At 48.1% G+C, this 2500-nt stretch overlaps 1 protein-coding gene across 35 annotated transcripts in view; it reads left to right on the top strand.

The window, feature by feature from the left end:
- Positions 1-2500, top strand: part of Fas3 (fasciclin 3) — a 602567-nt gene that overhangs the window by 353633 nt on the left and 246434 nt on the right. The gene's annotated exons all lie outside the window — the stretch shown is intronic.

Here is a 2500-nt window from a genome sequence, read left to right as displayed (position 1 = left end):
TATATATATATATACATACATACATATACGTATTATGTATGTATGTATGTGTGTGTGTGAGTGTGTGTATGTATGTATGTGTATATATATATGTATGTGTGTGTGTGTGTGTGTGTGTGTGTGTGTGTGTGAATAGATGGATAGATATAGGTATTGATATCAATACACAATGGTTGTGTATGTGTGTGTGTGATATCTCTCTCTCCTTTCCTCCCTTCTTTATCTACCTTTTCTCTCTTCTCTTTCCTTTACCCTTTCGTTGTTCCTCAATCCCTACTCCTTTTTTCTCTCCCTCTCTCCTCTCCTCCTTCCTCTGTCTCCCTTTCAGAATGACAACTTTCCAGCGACTCTTATAAGACCAGGATATTACGATCATCACCGAGCCTAGAGTTTGGATAAACATGTTGTTTACCTTTGACACACTAATTCGAAATTAGTGTAAAAAACCGGCTCGTTATTATTCATAGCAGATCACATTGACCGTCGCCAATATCCGTGATGAATGGGACACGCGGGTTAAATGATGCGCGAGTGGAGGAGCCTCGCAACAACAGGGCGCCCGGCGAACAACACAGCGCCTGCGAAGCGCTGTGTGTGTAGTTCGCGCCGTTAATTACGTATTCATTTTTCTCTTCTGGGGAGGGAGGGCGGATTACTCGTTTCACGGAAGGACTTTTGCCCAATATTTTGCCTCGCACTAATGGTGTAAGAATGATAATTTACAGCCGGCAGAAGCGTGATCCATCCTTCAACGCGGTGCAGGGAATTACTAGATCATTATCGCGGGCTCGATTTACATCCCCAGGTGTTTTTTTTTTGCGGCTGTCGCTGCTGACGTGCGTTATGCTCTCTGATTCTTCTTGTTTAGTTTTCGTAAATAGGTGGATATTTCGGTAAACCGTACTGTCATCGCGTGCACTCCGAGAGATCGTTGCCACCAGACACCATGAAACCACCGCTGCTACAGCCCCCGCTACCGCCACCCCAATCTACGCGGCGGTAATACATCTCTCCATCCCGGCCGACACGCCGCCACTGCCGCTATGACATCCATTACGCGCCAGTACGTGGTCTTTCCATTACCGGGTCAGAACTACATTGTTGTCGCTCGCTTCCACAGGCTCTTTAGGGGCATTATCGCCGCCAGGGTGCCGCGCAGGGCCTCTGCCGCCGTGCCACGTCTGTGCCTTTGCTGGAAGACTGTGATTATTATTTTTGCCGGCGTTCTTTTTCTTCGGCTAATGTGTGTTTCTTGTCATGTTGTTTGTAGTTTAATGAGGTTTCGGTTTTGAATGAGGTATCTTGGTCGGGGTTGGCTGTGATGTATGTCTGAGTGTGGTATTAACACACTTGAAGGAGAGTAACGAGCAGGGTGATATACTATGAACATCAGGTTTTATTGCAGGATGATAAGATGGCACTGTCACTTTAGCTTAAATGTACCTTTATTCCAGTAGAATCATTGTTCACGTATCTGTAATAGTGCGAGAATAACATACTGGCACAAAGACTAGGCTACGGTCACACTCGGTGGCACTGCGAGTCTTGTATAGTGATAGTGGCACAGCAGCGAGATGGCGAATGCAAGCGTCAGTGCCTGGGTGGAGCGACCTTTTGTTTGGCCGCTTGTCCTTTATATCGCACTCGTAACCCATACATAACTGATGTCCCATCCTCCGGCCGCGCCGTTCTCCTTACCCCTTTCCCACCTTATGCTCCCCCTCGAGAGGCACCTGCACAATGCTCTCGCAACCATCTTATTTACCCTGCTACCGTTGGCTCCCACCCTTCCCCCTTGGCCTCCCCACCCCCTAATCCCTGCCTCCTTCCATTATCACCCATGATTAATGACTTGCCCGTGCGGGCTTCTTCCGGAATAAATTGTTTATTTATCCAATGATAAAAATGTGTGGAGTGTGAGGGGAGGAGGGAAGGGGAGAGGGGGAGGGAATGAAAAATTTGTAGAGGGGAAAGCCGGGATCTTAAACGTCTTCACCTCCTCACTCTTCTCCCTCCTCTCCTCCTCCCTCCTCTTCTCCTCCCTCCTCTTCTCCTCTCTCCATTTCTCTGCCTCCTTTCCTCATCCCTCCTCTCCTCATCCCTCCTTTCCTCTTCCCTCCCTTTTTTCCTCCCTCCTCTTCTCTTCTATCACTACCTCCTCCTCCACCACCTCTTCCTTCCCCTCCTCCTCCTCCTCCTCTTACTCCACTCACTTCCTTTCCTATCGTCGCCACCTCCCCCCGTTCTATCATTCTCACCTCTTCACTCCTCCTTCATCCTTTTCTTCCTCCCCTTCTTCTTTTTCCCTTTCCTTCTCCTCCTTCCCCTTTCCTTCGATTCTTCTCTCCTCTCCTCCCATGAGGTGGAGCATGTGAATCTTTTAACGAGGCGCTCATTTCCCGCAGTGGCTCAAGATGGCGAGATGTCGAGGTCCCGCGTTGCTTACCTGGTGATTTCTTGATGATAAATTGTGGATGATTTTTTTTTTTTCTTTTCTTTT

The sequence above is a fragment of the Penaeus japonicus genome, unplaced genomic scaffold (genome assembly GCF_977035675.1).
Source record: "Penaeus japonicus unplaced genomic scaffold, GWHDUDI00000001_assembly GWHDUDI00000029, whole genome shotgun sequence".
In the NCBI taxonomy this organism is placed as follows: Eukaryota; Metazoa; Arthropoda; class Malacostraca; order Decapoda; family Penaeidae; genus Penaeus; species Penaeus japonicus.
The sequence above is the reverse complement of the archived record's forward strand: the minus strand, read 5'-3'. Positions and strand labels throughout refer to the sequence as shown.